The 16,557-nt window shown below is 44.9% G+C and overlaps 1 protein-coding gene across 15 annotated transcripts in view; it reads right to left on the bottom strand.

Moving 5' to 3' along the window:
- The window catches only part of TIAM1 (TIAM Rac1 associated GEF 1), a 196,467-nt gene that overhangs the window by 102,168 nt on the left and 77,742 nt on the right, over positions 1 to 16,557 (bottom strand). For 2 of the 15 annotated variants that reach the window (XM_071810341.1, XM_071810334.1), the window contains one exon: positions 6,769 to 6,872. The exons of the other annotated variants lie outside the window; for them this stretch is intronic. The gene's annotated coding sequence lies outside the window, so the exon portion shown is untranslated. The remainder of the gene's footprint in view (positions 1 to 6,768; positions 6,873 to 16,557) is intronic. 15 annotated transcript variants of the gene reach the window in all.

Consider the following 16,557-nt stretch of genomic DNA (forward strand, 5'->3'; position numbering starts at 1 on the left):
CAAATTTTAGTCCTCTTGAAAGCCATGTTTTCTCCCTCCTATGTCAAAGCCACCAGGAGAGGTGACTCTCCCGTGCTTTCTACTCCACCAGCAGCCACAGCCTCACTGTATCTCCACACTGATCCTACAGACCTAGGGCAGAAAGAGTAGCTTATTTCTTGAAGTGAGTGGATATACCTCAAAGACAAAAAAGAGACTACTGCCATTGTAAAGGAAATTTTGAAAGAGAAGACTTTTTAAAGAGGACACAAAAGAGAAAAGCAAAGCAAGTACAAGTGAGCTAAAACAAGGACTCCACGGTTTTGCTGTGCTGCACCAGTTTTTGCTGTGCTGCACCAGTTTTTGCTGGTTTAGAGGTCTTTACCATTGACACCCTCAGATTGCTAGTACAGGGCCTGCTCTACAGATGTTTTGGCAACTTCTGGATGTTTTGCCATCAGAAACAGTCTTCCCATCTTAAAAGATCACCCCATCCTTCAGCATTGATGGGCTGCACATCCCTTCAAGTCAACCAAGAGGGAAAACAAAGTATTTCAAATGCTGTTCCTCCCTCCACTTGTTTACTTGGTTTTTTTCTGTCACTTTTCAGAATCAACATACCTACATGAACAGAGGAAGAGGGGGGGGAAAAGCCAGTATTTTGCACTTTATCATCTACAGTTTTTAACTGATACAAGCTCTTCCTCAAAAAGTTATCCCCTGTACATTAAAGGAGGCAAGACAGCTCCATGCAGTGCGGCGGCAATCTAAGCACAGTCTCAAAACTGAGGCCAGATCTACGTTACAAATATTTGACAGCACAGGTATGTCAGTCAGAAATCTGATGGAGCATAACCTCTGATTATGCCTGCAGAGGCCACTGCAATACAGTTACAGGAGCAAAACTGTGACATGACTTCTAGTAACACTTTTTTTTTTTTTTCCCCAAACTGAAACAAACTAAGGATAAGCTCTTCCATCAAAAAGTGCTCTTTTGCTGGTGTGAGCGACAGCCCCATGAAGAAGGCTTTGTACTGCTGCAAGGAGGCTGTGGTGGTGCACCACACCAGCACTGTGTTGTATCTGGCCTTGCTGCAGCCCGTTCCCATGCCCATTCTCAGACACACGGTGCCTTTCTTCACTCCCCCACCAGCCCGGCTGCTCTCAGCTTGCTAGGAAGGGGGAGTCACTCCTTTCTCCGGTGGTTGCACAAAACCTGGGCTGCTCCAAGCAGCCTCCAGTTGTTGCAACACACAGCAATGCAAACAACTCTCCTTCTTGCGATGCTGCAGCCGATTGCTTCCTGCCTGCGAGGCTGCCAGCTTCTGGCTGTGCTGAGGGTGGGGAGAAGCCTCAGGTCTGTCAGGGGAAGAAAAAGCATCTCCCTCCACAGTGCTGACACCATCCTTTTCTTCAAAAGGAAGCTGTTGAGCTTATGCATATCGGTCTCACTGGGAACAAGCCGCCACACGAGCGACCCAGCAACCCTCCCGCCTGCGGAAAGCAGCAGCTCTCTTAAACACCTCGTTTTGGGCCTGGCCCAAAAGCCTTAGCGAAATCAGTAGAAAATTAATTCAATGAGCTTTGGATCAGGTCCCCGAAGAAGTAATGAGGTTTGAAGAGTCACTCACAAAACCAAAAATCTTAGACCGGCTTCTGCCATTTCTGAATTGTAACTGGAAATTCTTCTTTGCCTCGTGCACACACTTTCGCACAAAAAAGGAAAAGGCATAAAGGAACGAAAAACAGAGAAAATCAATCTCAGAAAAACAAGATGTTATTTCTCTGGTGTTTCCAAAAACTATTTCCTTAGCGGTCATTTTTAACATCCTTTCTTTTGGCCCACAGAATCCTCACCAGCCAGGCTGTACCTCTAAAGCTGGCTCCACTCTCCCCTCTCCCAGGGGCTGCCCCAAGAGGGTCTGGCTGTGGGGAAGGCTTCCTCTCCTCCTCATCTTCTCTCTGCTCTGGCCCAGGAGACCTCGCAGCCACAGCATGGAGGAGGAGGAGTAGGAAGCAAAGGCAGAGGCAGGCAGCGCTGCCACTCTCCCCAGCTGCTGGCTCCCAGCATCGCCCCAGGTAGCAGACCCAGGGCAGCACATCTCACCTTCCCATATAAAACAAACAAACAAGGTAACTCACAATAGGCATTTTGAAAACACCCTGTTAACATCTTTTATATATATATATATGGGTTGGTTTTTTTTTAATGCCTGAAATTCCCACAGCATCTACACTCAGGCAGGGTATCCAAAAAGCAACCCAACTCTTTTGTTCCTCTGCAAAAAGTGTTCATTGCTTTAAACTTCTGAGAGTCAAATGGAGACAGCACAGGCTGGAGAAAACTCATCCCTTCTTTCAGGCCATCTCACAGGCTGTAGCATCCACTATATCATCCTCTTGGTGACATATGCAAGGTTGCAATTAGCTACCGGTACTTCTGTAATCTTGTAGAGTGTAGCAAATAGTAAGTCCATTAACTAATGACATTTTTGTGGGATTTCTGTCAGTTTGTTTGTTCTGGAGGCTTATATTTATAAAAGATACAGACACCTGAGGGGCTTCTTTGTTCACAGTGTTTCAGACAGATTCACCAACTTCAGAGTCCATTTCAGGTTTAATTATTAGATTAATCATTATGTACACAGGCAGTAAATCTCTTTTAAAGAAAACAAAAGCATTTGAAGAGGAAGTTATTCTTAAAAACAAGAGCCACACTCCTCCAAGCATCACTCAAAACCCCACTGTACCGATTAATGTGCTGTATATTTTTTAGCCTGACCACCTATCAGCACAGCCGCTTGCAAAGGGGAAGTAATTCAAACCAGCTGTGTCTGCAACAGTTTTGAAATGAAACAAATAAACTACTACGGCGACAGCTGGAAGTGTGGTTTGAGGCCAGTTTCTACTATCCTTATTCACTGTGAGCTTTGCTTTACCCTGAAAAGTCTTACTGCTTTCACCAGATGGAGGAACAGGGGGAACAAGGTGGGTTTTGGTGAAGACTTCATTCCCTGGGATGGCACAATGGGGCAGGGAAAGGGCCCTGTGTACCGCTGGCTTAGAAATTTAGGGGTCAACAGCCAGCATCGTGGTGAGAGGGGGCACTGACCCTCCAGATGGGGAGAGGGATGGGCACCAAGCACTGCTCATGGGTACCAGCACTGCTTGTGTGTCACAGGCTGAGGAGGAGAGCCAAACTGCCCCCTCGACCACCCCCCCCCCCCCCCCCCAAAACAGAGGGCATGCAGCAGCCCCCGCAGGAATGGGCTGAGAACAAAAGAAGCCAGCCATGAGGTTTGGCACGTCTTATCTACACCCAGCTGTGGGAAAGGAGGGAGGCACTCGATTATCGTGTCTCACACAGGTTTTAACATGCCTGAACGTATTCTCTGCCTCCTAAAAATAAAAAAAAACAGCAAGCAAACTATGGAAAGGAATGTATAATCACTTTTGCAGCGTACCTTTCCGCTCCAGCTTGCAGAGTCTGCCCTGCTATGTGCTTTTCCTAGCACAATGTGACTTGCGAAACATTTTAACACAATGGGCACCTTGAACTTTTCTAGGGAAACTTTCTTTTCTAGGGAAGCTTTCTTTTTTCTAGGTAAACAACTTCCCCTGACTCCACAAACATATTGCTCCCATACTGATGAGGAAAAACACCCCGGTGAAATCTGAACATGGAAGTGAAATTTTTAAAAGTGTTTGTTTACGCAGGAGACGCAGGAAGCTCCAGCCAAACGTGCATCCAAGTGCATCCCAGGCTGCTGGGTTCTGGCTTTTGGTCAAACAACTCTTGTGGTGCTCAGAGGAAGCAGCACATAACACTCTGCGACCATTTTTTAGCATCTACTGAATCACCAAGAAAAACCCACCTGGATGGCTCAAACCAAACTGCAACATGGAGGAGCGTATGCTGCTGAGGAAAAATCATCATTTCCAGACCAGTTTAGTTGCAGGCAGAAAGCCATGCCAGCTCTCTGCCGCGTAATATAAGTGCATCTCTCGGAGTCATTCACAAAAGCTGGTGCTTACCTGGAGGCACGAAGCACTGAGAAAAACGCAGACCATGAGACAGGTAACGAGATCTGTAATACTGGAATGGGAGGGGAAAGGAAAGGGATTGCGGGTAATCTTCCTAACAAGCAAAAAGGCTGGGAAAACTCTAGTGCTAGAGAAGTTCCTTTTCCCTAGGTTTCCTGTAGCTATTCTGTGACATCTAGGATGGTTTTGTGCAGGGATTTATATGCACTCGCAGGTTAATAACCTGCTCTTCTTACACCACCACACGTAAATATGTAATTTTAAGGCACAGGGCCAAATTCATAAGTTTATGCTCAATAGTTCCATTTTGATCTTCCTCCTTAAAGCCTGACTTCCAACTGCACTTTGAAAAGGAAACAAGTCCTATGCTTGTCTTAACAAGTGAGCAACACCTGCTTCGGCGCTTTGGGTTTTACCATATTGTTTGGGGCTTGGGTTTTGTTTTTTAAAGCCCAATCTAATAGGCTTAGGGAAAAAAAAACGAGGCCCATAACCAGTTTCAGAAATAAGAGAGAAGACTTTAATCATTCACTCCTTTGTCTTCAGGAAATTTATCCTGACATTTCTCTGTCAAAGCATCATGCAAGATGCAGAAAATGCAAACATAGGCAGGATGGTGCTTCGAAAAGAGAAGTTACGGGCCTGCTTTGGCTCCCAGTTTTTTCTGACTAATTCTATATTCTGGGACATTTCTGTATCATCAAGAGACCTTTTCATTGGAACTTTTAACAAGTAGGGAAAACATAGCAGCATCCCACTTGCCAAGTGTAATTTGTTTACGCAAGATTTCCAGAATCCATCTTCTTTCCCACCCCCAGAAATCTGCTGTCCACTCACAAGGAAGATATTTAGATGCTATAATACGAGACCTGAGCAAAGCTCAGCACTGCTGTAATGAAAGTGGGCTCCCACCGGACTCAAGGGATGTTTTTATATGAACACTCACGTGACTGAATATTGTCCCGCAGTGCTACACTGAGGTCATTACTACAGATATCACCCTGAGAGGTAACGTTATTAAAAGAAACAAGATTAAAAAATTATGCAGAATTCCAGACAGAATTAGCCCATAATTCTAGTAAGCAGCCTGAAGCGCGGATCAATGCGAAGCAACGATTGCTAGCATGCCTGTCGGCAGCAAAGTCATCCCCAGGCTAGCATTTTTCCAGGGACCTTTCAGATGAAGATTAATGGAGACATGAGGACAGCTCTCAGTTTAACCTGTCAGCAGTGACTTCGGACTAAATTGAATTATGAATTGTTGATCCCATAAGAACACTACTTAGATGTTTGCTTGCAGTGTACATCGTTTAAGATGCTATCCATCAAAATGAAACAGAAAATGACTTTTTGTCTGCTCTGGGTGATTTTGCCCAATTAATCCATTAATGGAATTGGAGGGAAATTTTCAGAAGAATGCCACATGGTGTGAACAGATAAACAAGATGTCCCACTGTACATATTTTCTAACTTAGCCTGTATTTAAGGTAAGCATTAAATAACAAAACCGAACAACAGTGAAGGCAGTTCTTAGCGCTAACACAACATTTAAAAAGCAAAATGTTGTTAATTTTGTTGATTCCTTTGCTGTGCCTAGTGCAACAGGTTGATAAATTCCTACAGAAAGAATATAATTCAGAAGGACTGTTCTTGCCCTACCTGGAGCTATGCAAGCGACAATCTGAAACACTAAAACCGGCCTAGCCCCGGGCACGGGAGGGACATCCCCAGCTTGTGTGTTCAAACATCCCAGCAGCCTGACGTGATACCAGACACAACAACCTGGACTAGACTGACCAGGAAGTTGTGACTGATGTCACGCAAACTGACTTGACGCTTCAGCATCAGGCTTAAATACATTAACGTGTTGTGAGTTAGACCACACTTAAGTGAAACCTCAAAATTCTACCAATATTTTCCAAAGACATTTAGATGAAGAAACATTGATGCAAAAGCCATCCAGTTTTCCAAAGGAGATTATAGTGTCTTTCATGAAAGAAGCCAGGAAGCAATTCTATATGCCAAGGTGATAAACAGATTTAGATTTAGAGTCAGAAGAGTAATAACTCAATTTTTAATCAGGGAAAATGGCAGAAATAATTAAAAACTAATAATCCTTATGGAAATGCAGCTGAAACATTTGTTGATTTTAAATTAAAATGGCCTTGCATTGGACTAACAAAGAGTTGTATTTAGACTATTTCAATGCTCTCTTGCTAAAAAAAAGCACCTACATTTACTGCATTTTGAATTAAAAGAGTTACCCACAGGACTTGGAAGAGAAACCTGGTACAGCTTTATGGATTACTGTGCTGCAAAGAAAAACATCGTAGTGTTAGCTGCATCAAGAACATCTAAAAGAACTTCTTCACGTCATTCAAGTGAAGTTCAAAATACTACGAATATAAAATTTACTAATCCAAAATTCAAATAATACAGAATTTTCTCCTTTCTCCTCACTCTTAAATTTTGTGATTTCATTGCATTGTCTTGATCTTTTCACCTATAAGCAAGGGATCATAAACATCAACAGCAGGGCTGCTTAGGGTGCGGTGGCTAAAACCATCCCCATGGGCGTTCCCAAGTGCCCTGCTGTGATTTTTAACTCAGGCGTACAGGCTTAATGCCGTATTTCGCCATTGCTGTGGTAACGTCCAATCGAGGACCAGTAGGGACAGCTGCGGGCACTCAGTGACTCAGTGCCCAGTTTACTTTGCTATTACAGAAGACAATACCCTTAGCTACCTTTTCTCCTCTGCATTCAGGGCCGAGGGCTCCACGCATGGCTGCTGCCCCAGCCGGATCCTGTGGCTACTCCAGTGCACACCTCTGCACCAGTCTGCAACAAGCTGGAAGCATAAATGGTCATTCAGTCAAAAAAACCCCTCAATTTCTATATGAAATCATGATAACCCGGCCCAGGCACGCAATTTTGCCTCACTCTCTCAGGGATCAAGCCTTTCACATGTATTTACGTTTAATCCTCTGAGCACTATTACAATGTCATAATGAAAATAAAATAATGGCTTTCAAGTGTAGCTATTGAGATAATCACATTCAGCCAGAAACAACCAGAAAGCCCAAGTCTTCAAATCCATGATTTATAGTGAAACAGCTAATGCTAACAGGTAGAATTTCAGATCACATTCTGTACTGCTGAATAAATTCAACAGCGTTACACAATTCTGTCCCATCGGGTAGACCTATTTTCTGTTATTAGCCTGATGAAATAACCTGCAGTACTTACATTGGGCATGTTCATGTTCCTGTTGTTTTCTCTACACTTAGCACTGTCGCTTATTTTCACGTATTCAACAAGATCTTGGGCGAACAGGCAGATCAGATGCACAGGGGATGTTTTTTCAAAGAAAGGTATGTGCCTTTAATGCTGAGACTCCTTTTTTCTAAATTTTTAAATTCACGAGGATTTTGTTCGATTGTAAGACAAGAATTTCAATGTGCAGCACCCAGGCTTTTCAGCAGGTTTATTAGTTTATTCAGTTGTGAAGCTTAAGTGAAGGCTGGATCTTATAGCAAAGGTACTAGATTAGGGCTCCAATCTCAAACTTAATTCCACAGATTCACAGACACGTATCTTAAATCTCCCCGCATCTCAAATCTCCTTTTACAGACAGAGAAATTACTTTCCTATATCACTGGAATAAAGTCAGAATAAATTAATTTATACAGATGAGGTGTTCAACAGGTGACGTGGTAGTAACAAATATCTAGTTAGACTAAAGGGACCATGCTCAACACCACATAATTTCATCAGAGCCTCAAAAAACACGTCACTTTGCCTCACATAAAAGGCCTGTCTAAAATGAAAAACAACATATGCCAGTCCATAAGAGACAACTAGAATTAGTCCAATATACAGACTTGTAGGACCCACTCAATTACTCTGAGATAATATTGCAATAAATTGTAGGTCAGGCATGGTGGAATATGAATCCCCAGCATCCAGCATTCACCTATTACAGGGGCGTCAAACTCATTTTCACCAGGGGCCACGTCAACCTCACAGTCGCCTTCAAAGGGTCGAATGTAATTTTAGGACTGGATAAATGTAGGACTAGTTAACATTTATCCAGTCCTAAAATTACATTCGACCCTTTGAAGGCCACCGCAAGGCTGACGTGTCCCCCGGTGAAAATGAGTTTGACACTCCGACCCATTAGGTTTAAAAAGAAAGGCCGGACAAAGATACACCTCTTATTGCTCTGTCAATTATACTAGCAGAGACTCCAAACGTGAAACTTGGTCCAGCTTTAGCAAAAAAAACACCCATTATTTTCATTTGCCTAGAGCCCAAACCTCTGCTGGCAGCCTGGCGAGCTCCAGGAGCTCCCACAGCATCACAGAGGCAACGGTGGGGCAGCTCCAGCCCTGACCACCCACCAGCCCGACCCAGCCAACCCTCACGGCTTTTGAAAGCCCTTCGAGTGGGAGTTTGAGAAAGCTGTTGAGCAGAGAGGCTGGACAGTCCTCCGCACAGATGTATTCATTTCTGAGACCTCTGGAGAATTTGGCTAAAATACTCACAGCTACAAGTTTTGGTACCTTCTGGTGCAAAGAGGGTAGCGAAAAAACAAGTGCTGCCAGGAAGGCGTGAAGTTGCTGTCTCTCCCTTCTGTACCAAATTCTGAGTAACATTAAGACATGACTAACATCTCTCTGCAGATTGCAGCAAGGCAAGGAATTTTATTGCCATTTAGAAAATGAATCAGTAGCTCCGAGAGGAATAGAACCTTCTAAAAGCTTTTACCTTCCCATATTCAAAAACATATTTTTAAATATAATTTGATAAAAGCATAACTTTAAATACATGCTGAAAATGCTTTAAACATTAATTCCTTCATCATCAGTATTACACGCTGCCAAAAACTGTCCTCTCTTGGATGTGTTTTGCTTCTTTCTCTAAATTATCAAGGACCAAAGCGTGCTACAGAAAAGTCAGTGGGAGCAACAGGTGGGCAGAGGTTTTGAAAATCTGATGCCGCTCCCTTAAGTGACTCATTTTGGGCTTCAATGAGCAAGAAGTGCATTAAACTTTAAAGGGATTCCTGTGCAGAAATAGCTCTCCACAGCTGGCTGACCTCAGTAAGTTTAAAATGAGATGTACACTCTGATGAGCAGGTTCAAGATTGCTCTTAAAAAGCTGGCTATCTGCGGCTTGCCTGTAATCTTGTCTAAATTACAGGCAAGCTAAAGATGGCCAGCTGTGCTTCTCCTAAACCCCCTGTGCGGGGGAAAATCCCAGCCGGATGGGGGGATCCAGCCATCTCAGGCAATGTGGGCGGGGGAACCATTTCAAAAATAAGATGATCGACCCATGGACTTGTGATAAGCATGGCAAAGTTGGAGCAGGTTCTGGTGGCAAGCAGTATCTGACCCCGCTGACCCCGGGAAACCCCACAGCTCAGACTAAGACCCCATCCCAGTGCAAGGGTGCATGTATTTACAGGGGCTGGCAGGCAGGTCTGCATCTTGGAAATGAGGTCAGCTGAACACAAAACTGACGCCAAAGGCAATTCCTCAGACTTTTTGTTCCTATTGTAGACAACAGCTCTAGGCTAAAACAATGTAAGGTAAAATGCATGGGAAATATGTGAAGTATATTCAATAAATATCAGAAAAACTTTGTAAATGTTCCTTAGTCCTCTAAATCTATGTGTAAGGAGCCACCTTCCTTTACAGAGGCACTTGAGACACCAAGCAACCAGGCCTGAACTTTGGGCAAGTCAGCAGTAGCAGAACCTAATCTCTTAGTTCAACCATCAGACTATACTCCCTGCTAAAAGCAGCCTCCTTTCATCTCTTCAGAAAATTAACACTGAAACCAACTTGAAAGTAAAGTTTTTGGTAGGGGAGAGGAGGGGCAAGGAACTCAGCAAAGCCTTGAATGCAGATCAAGAACCTGAAGGTTTACTTGCAGAACCTCACTCAGTACATCCAAGTTAGTGTTACGTACTTGTCTCATGAGCACAAGGCTCCCCAGACAACACTACAGGTGAAAAGCAACCCCCACAAAACTTGAGCTAACAACAGCCTTCACTGGCACCTCCAGAAGGAAAGCTGGTCTCTGAGGAATAGGATGCCATCCCTGGATAGCAACTTCGTAGCTCTTTGCTACTCTCCATCAACCACACACTATATTGTCTTCAGCCTTGTATTATCATGTCATCTCTATAGCTCTGCACATTTTAGTATAGAGGATGTTGGGTTTTTTTTCCCTTAATAGGTTTATTTGCAGTTTTGCCTGCCTGACCACTCACTGTCTGGGAGCTCTGGTTTTACTGGGCTTCTGCAATTAACCTCCAAAGACATCAGCCTTTTTTCCTCTGCACATTTGTACTCGGCACCAAACAAACATTTGTTAGAGCGCTTCACTGCTTACTTTCAGAAGAGATATTTCTCTGATGTTCTGTGTTGCTGAATTATGCAAAAATAGCATACCCCACCGACATACTTCCTATAGGTTTTCAAGTTGTTGTATCTGCATTTTATACACACAAGGGCCATGTACTCTGGAAACATTTTTCTTCTGAGACGCCATCCACTGCAATCACCTCCTGAGAAGTGCTCATGGATCCCATTGCATTTATACTGCAGTTGCATCTGAAAGCTCCCGTGGGGACTGAAACCAGAGCTCCCAGCTGCTTTACAGTCACATGGGGATACGTGATCCTTGGTCCAGGAGCTCACATAAAGCTGTAGCTGTTTTCCTTATCATTCCAGACTCCGGCTTGTCAATTATTTCATTGCCATTTACTTGGTGCTGGCAGGGGAAGCTAAGCCATGCTTTGTGCAATGGCGCGGTCCCAGTTCCCATTTCACATGGCACTTTTGGGGAGCCAGCCCACACTATTCAGCAATGGAGACCAGGTTTTCAGCAGGCATAAAGTGTCTCAGCCTCCTGTTTTCCAGGAGGACTAACTGGCACACATCTGATAAGACTCCAGCCCTTGCAGTGTTGGCCAACACATCCAATTCAGAGAGATCAACCCCTGTTTCTATCTCTCCTACAGCCTCATCCCATCCCAGATCCTTGCCCTTCCCCACAGTCTGTTCACTGCCAGCCTTACCAAAGACCTTTCACTGGAAAAGGAGATCCCAATGAGGACAGCTGTAAGGTCCTCAGAAACATGAGGCTTCTTCATTAGCTGTGAAGCCACATGGGCCCAAATGAGGCTGCAGGTAGACCCTCCCCACAAAGCTTCTATTTCCAAATAATCCTGCCCCCTTTCACCAAAGACACAGCTTCAGCATCCCCAGCCCTGCAAATGTTTTTACTCTCAAAGCCATGCTCCTGAAAAAGCCTTGATTTCTTTCTTCTCACTTGCCCAGAAGCACGAATCAAAAGCCAACTGTGACAGGTAAACACAGTTTTCTCATGCTTCTGGACAGCCATGTTCTGCTTATTCCACACATTCCTTAATGTTATGTCAAAATACGAACTCCAGCTCTCTGAGTACTGGCGCAGATGTGCAGTTTTGCCCACCGCCGGCCTCAACCCCCTGCTGCAAAAAGCCTGGAGGCCACACATCAGCAGAGACACCTGCCATCCTCCAGTGAGGAAGGGTAAGGGGCTCACAGGGACACTGCCAGTGGGTCCAAAATCTTCATGTCACTCTGAATATTTATACAAGTTTACACAGTCCTTTACTTCCTCCTCCAAAAGAATCTCCTGTTCTTTTTAATTTTCCATAAAAAAAAATTCCAAACTTGAAGGTATACTCAGGTAACCACGTCAAGCATAAAGACCTGTTTTAAACAGTAAACAGAAGCTGAAATGTCATGCATTCATTCATACGCCTCCAGGAATGACAGCCTGAAGGAACAACTCAAACAATATGACTTTCTAAATTTTTTAAAAAAACAGGTTGGTAAATTATGGTGATTTTTCATTCCATAACAAAGCAAACACACACAAAAGTGCTTCCCAGAAAAGAATTACCAAGAAATCATCCAGATGTTACTAAAGTATTACAACTGATTTGCTTAAAAAAAAAAAAAAAAATAAAAGCAGCAAGGAATGACTCCCACTGGCTTTTCTGTCTTAAGTTTCACCCTGGAACTTCTAACTAAATTGACTTCTGTATTCTGCCTCAGGTCTTACACCAAGGCTACGGGCATTTCTGGTGCCTGCTGCCTATGCTCGCATCTCATACAGCAGCATCTCGCTAACTCCACTCTGGGATGCCTCAAGAGTCAACAAAAATGCAATTTTCCTCTCACTATAAGTGAAAAAAAGTAAAAACAAAAAAGCGTTTTCATTGTTGCAGTTGTGCAGAGAAAAAAAAAGAAAAAAAAAAAAAAGAGGCTCCTTTGTTACTGTTAAAAAAACAGAACATTAGTCATTTTTAACCAAAACAACCTTTGGCATGTATTATACATCACTTACAGTGAAAGTCATCAGATGCTTGGCAAAGGTTTTCAGTAACCACTTTAATTCACTGCATCAACCTGCAGCCATCACTTAATAATCCCCCTCCCCCAAGAAAACCTGGAGTAGTTAACGCTGCAAGTCCCGTGGTGCCTGGTGGGCAGGTTTCCTCCCGCAGCCCCCGGCTGCAGCCACGCCAGGTCCTGCTGCACCCCTCAGGCCGCAGAGGGGCCCACGCGTGGGTCCCCCCACACTAGGAGAGGTGGGAAGCCACCTGCCAAGGGGGACAAGCGGCCTCCCAGCAGCCGAGGAGCAGCAGACAGCCTCCGGTTTGGGTCTTTCCAGGTTTTGCCAGCGTTCATGCAAAACCTGGGTGTGGGCGAGGAGGTGTCTGATCCCTTTGGAGACAAGACTTCGGCGTTGAGACGCAGCTTTCCCATGACTAGGATAAGCCAAAAATCATCTTCTCAGACACTTGCCATGGGCACTGAGCACCAGTCATACAGCTGCACCTTTCTTAAACTCAAATTGATCACTTGTCTTCACTAATTTCAGGTTGGGAAGTTTATACCACACAGTTAATGACCTTTGACGCAGTGGATTTGGGGGTTTGGGTAACATTTAGCATAATTCCATGCAGGTCCTTAAAATCATTTTAGCTTCTCCGGCTAGGTGTAGCATTTAGCACGTAAAAAGTATGCCTATCAAGGAGTGCTGTTCACGTGATTTTGTTTCATACTTAACTATTCAATACTCCCTCTCCTGCACATCGCTGAACTTCATCAAAACTCCTTCTGCCCCAACCAGGATTTGGTCCTGGTTCCTGCCCAGGCACAGGGAGGAGGCTGCACCCGGCAGCTTCCCACCTCCCATCCTGGCGGTGGCTTTGCGCAACCAGCAGTCTTTGTCTCCATTTCAACGTCTATGGGCCTGGAGCACACTCTGAATATATCTTCTCCACCCAGATTAATGCAAATTAATAACAAAGCAATTTTCAGCTGGGAAGCAGACAGCAGAAGGCTTATTTGTTTTCCCTATGACTTGAGAATTAGAGGGACTCCGCGCAGGATCACAGAGGGTTGTTTGCTTACCTGGGAAAGTCACAACATTAGGTTTCCAGAGTTTGCTAACAGCAGTTTCTAATACGAACCATGAAGCCCCCTCTCTCCGAAAGCCCATCTGCTGCCGGGATATTTTCAGCAGCCACACAACAATGTAGTGTATGGAAGGAGAGACTGGCACAAGGGGCTCTGTGCATCCTCCAAAAATGGTGGAGGCAGATATTAATGCAAAACCTACACACTTTCCCTTTTCCCTCCCACCTCTGCTATTTTATAGTCTTTCAAGCAGCGCTTTCTGGCTTCGAACAAAGTGCTACAGACAAGGTCTGGCAACTTCCTGGCTCACCCATCTCCAGCTGTGTCTTGCTGGTGCCGTACGCTGCCTGTTTCAGAGAGCCTTATATTCAGAGAGGTCACCCTCAGCATTCAGGACAACTGCCCCCATAGCTCAAACCCAACAGGGAAGAGTCTTTTCTGTACACACGCAGGAGGCTTTGGTCTGCAGAGAAAAAAAACAGAGCAGCAGAACCACTCACCTCTGCCAGGCAGCTGCCATGGTCCTCCAGCGCCTGCCTGCTCTATAGCAGTTCCCTATAGCCATCCCCATTAGCTAAACTGCATTTGGGCAACGAAACCAGCACTGCAAGTATTGAAACAGAGGAAAAAATAGGGAAAAATAAAGACTGTTTCATAAAGACAACACTATTCAAGTGCTGTTTCTGTGCTTATTATCCAATATAAAATCCCGTCAACAAGTGAAGCATTTTCTTGTGCTAGTCATACGAAACCGAGCCCACCAGCTCCAAATTGTTTGGAAGGGAAAATAAAAATTCAGAGCAACTTTCAAAAGAAAAAATGTTTTTGCCTCTTCAGAAACAAACACAACTGTTTCCACCACCACAGCCACCCACTGCCACTGCCTCTATCCCCTTACCTCTCCAGAAGAGCACATTTATAGCGATTTTCAGACATTCCTATGTCCACAAGTAATCCATATGCCTGATCTTCTGACAGACCCAAACTGTTCCTAAAATGTCCCTGCCATCAGAGCTGTATATACGTATGCAAGGTGATTTGCAGTCAGACCCAGCCAGCTTACAGAGGTACTGCTCACCAGCTCTAACTCAGGTACACCTATGGCAATGCAAGGTAATGCAATTTATCTTATACCATACATGGTAAAGTTGCACCAGGGTACATTTGCTGTGCTCCTCTTAACAGCACACACACAGTTCCTGCCACCCAGCTAGTGCTTGGCAACTCGTTCAACTTTGCCAGCATCACTGTGAGTTTGAGCTTGTAAACACGCCATAATCTAGATCAACTCTAGACAATACTAGAAAATGCAACAGTTAAACCACTGCTGATCTACCACGCACTAAAGTCACTTGGTTTGTTCAGCCTGGAGAAGTGGAGACTGAGGGGAGATCTCATGGCGGCTACAGCTTCCTCACAAGGGGAGCAGGAGAGGCAGGAGCTGATCTCTTCTCTCTGGTGACCAGTGACAGAACTGAGGGAATGGCAGGAGGATGTGCCAGGGGAGGTTTAGGCTGGACATGAGGAAAAGGTTCTTCCCCCAGAGGGTAGTGGAGCATTGGAACAGGCTCCCCAGGGAGGTGTCACGGCCCCAAGCCTGACAGTGTTCAAGAAGAGACTGGACAAGCCCTCAGACACATGGTGTGAACTGTGAGGTTGTCATTTGCAGGGACAGGAGTTGGACTCGATGATCCTTGTGGGTCCCTTCCAACTCACGACATTCTGTGATTCTATAACCTCCACGCAGCCACCCCACACCTTGCTGCTGGGAAGACCACCGAAGGCAGCGAGGGAAAAAGGAAACTGCTGTAGGTGCTGGTAGTAGTGAGACCAGAGACCCTCCTGTGTGGGCTGTGTTTGAGCCATGGCAAGGGCTGGGCACAGAAACCCTTCACAGGACTGCAGCTAGACAAGTCTTATGGAGCACAAGTCTGATGAGGAGCAGCTGAGGGAGCTGGGCCTGTTTAGCATGGAGAAAAGGAGGCTGAGGGGAGACCATATTGCTCTCTACAGCTACCTGAAAGGAGGTTGTGGCATGGAGGGTGTTGGTCTCTTCTCCCAAGCAGCAAGTGATGAGAGGAAATGGCCTCAAGTTGCATCAGGGGAGGTTTAGATTGGAGGTTAAGAAAAATTTCTTCACGGAAAGGATTGTCAGGCACTGGAACAGGCTGCCCAGGGAAGTGGTGGAGTCACCATCCCTGGAGGTGTTTAAAAGACGCATAGACAAGGTTCTTAGGGACATGGTTTAGTGCTAGAGTTAGGTTATGGTTGGACTCAATCTTGAAGGTCCCTTCCACTGAAATGGTTCTATGATTCTACACAGGACCTCTCACCCCAATGCCTGCACTGTCTTGTGTCCACCCCACTACGTCACTGGGATCCCTTATTTGCTTCGCTTTACCAGGGCTTTTTGAGCTGCCTGAGAACATCACATTCCAGTCCTTATTGGAAGCGTAATTGGAAGTCTCAAAAAGCAATTACATTCAAAGTACTCCGCAGTGAATCAACTAACTACCCCTTTGCCCAGAAGCCTCTCGCAGCAGCCGCAGCACCAGCTGGATGGAGCGAGGCTGCAGGCACGGGAGTGACACAACAGCTTACCCCTGGAAGGAAGAGGAGCTTGTGAGTTACTACAAATGCTCCCCCTTCCTCAAGCCCTTTGACACCACCCCACTGAGAAAGCAAGCAAGCAGCAGAGAGCAAACCTGCTGAGCCAGGGAAAAAAAGATGTCCATGTTTGTTTACAACTGAATTAAATTTTGAGATGTCGCAACCAATAAAGAGAAAAACTACATTCTGGTTCTAGAAACTCCTAAATCTTATGTGACCTATGCCTTGCAAGGCACAATAAAAACAAATACTTACATGATAACTTCCCTTTTTCCCCCCTGCTTCTGCACTGTTTGCAGCACAGCTGGGCTAATCCCATTTCCAGTGCACTGTATTCTGACCTCCTTAAACAACCTCATGCTAGGATGTTAAAACACTCTGATCTATAAATAATGTATTCCTCTCATCCAGCAATGGATTACTGAGCCATAAAACTCA

Source organism: Patagioenas fasciata, chromosome 1, assembly GCF_037038585.1.
Source record: "Patagioenas fasciata isolate bPatFas1 chromosome 1, bPatFas1.hap1, whole genome shotgun sequence".
In the NCBI taxonomy this organism is placed as follows: domain Eukaryota; kingdom Metazoa; phylum Chordata; class Aves; order Columbiformes; family Columbidae; genus Patagioenas; species Patagioenas fasciata.